Genomic DNA, 1,113 nt, shown 5'->3' on the forward strand with positions numbered 1-1,113 from the left:
GCTTGTTTCAAGACCGCTCCAGGATTACAAGCCTCAGTGAACCACAACAACTCCTTTCCTTTCAAACGTCGCCGCTCTGGGTGCGCGAGTTCGGAGAGCGATGACTTTCGGACGAAGACACGAGGGTCAGACAATGACTCCATTGACTCAGTTTGACACCCCACCCCCGCCTCCTCAACCCAACACCAGTTAACATGAAGAAAAAAAAAATCTTGCTTATTATTAACTGGGATGTCAGTGAGCTCTCAGTGAGTGGAATTTGAGCCATGCATTGATTATTCAAAAGCAACGCCTCCACAGAATCCACTCCAGGGTCTAGTGGATTGCTTGTACGCACGCACGCACGCACGCACGCACGCGCACACACACACACACACACACACACACACACACACACACACACACACACACACACACACAGGCTATGTCTATATGTTATGCAGATTCTTCACTTCTTGTGGGATATTTACTGATAGCTTTCTTGCACAGTGAAAAGCCACTAAAATCTCTAAAGCTTACTGCGCTTGGCGGGTGCACACAGAGTTGTCTGACATGTACACAGTGTGTTCTTTTTATGACTTCAAAGTCAGTAGTTCTCCATATTTCTCAGAAAAACTAAAATCCCTGAACAGTTAACCACTTATTCCCATTTTTTTAGACATTTCTGCAGCTTAAAAATGTCTCCTCGTACCTCAATAGCTGATGACTCGTACCACAAAGTAGCTACAGCCACGGTCACCAACAACCACATACATCAGTGCGGCACAATGCCTCTGTCTTCTCCATACAGGATGCCTTTCTTTCAGGGAGCATGTCTACAGGCCAGATGGGCTGCAGGGCCTTCTCTGTCCAAAACAAAATGGCTTTGAGAGTGCTGGAGACCCCCGTCAGGTCTGCGAGAAACTGACCAGAATACTAAGCATCATCTTCAACGCACATCACGGCTCACTTTGTCAAAAGTGTTATACATCTTTCTTCACTGTTCAGCTGCACTCAGTAGCATATCCACAGGGAACTGAAGGAAATGCACAAAAATAAAAAAGCTTCACATATAGTGGAAAATCTACAGATATTAAACAACTTAAAAGAAGATGACCATAAAAACAATCATGA

Source organism: Astatotilapia calliptera, chromosome 8 (assembly GCF_964374335.1).
Source record: "Astatotilapia calliptera chromosome 8, fAstCal68.1, whole genome shotgun sequence".
Classification (NCBI taxonomy): Eukaryota; Metazoa; Chordata; class Actinopteri; order Cichliformes; family Cichlidae; genus Astatotilapia; species Astatotilapia calliptera.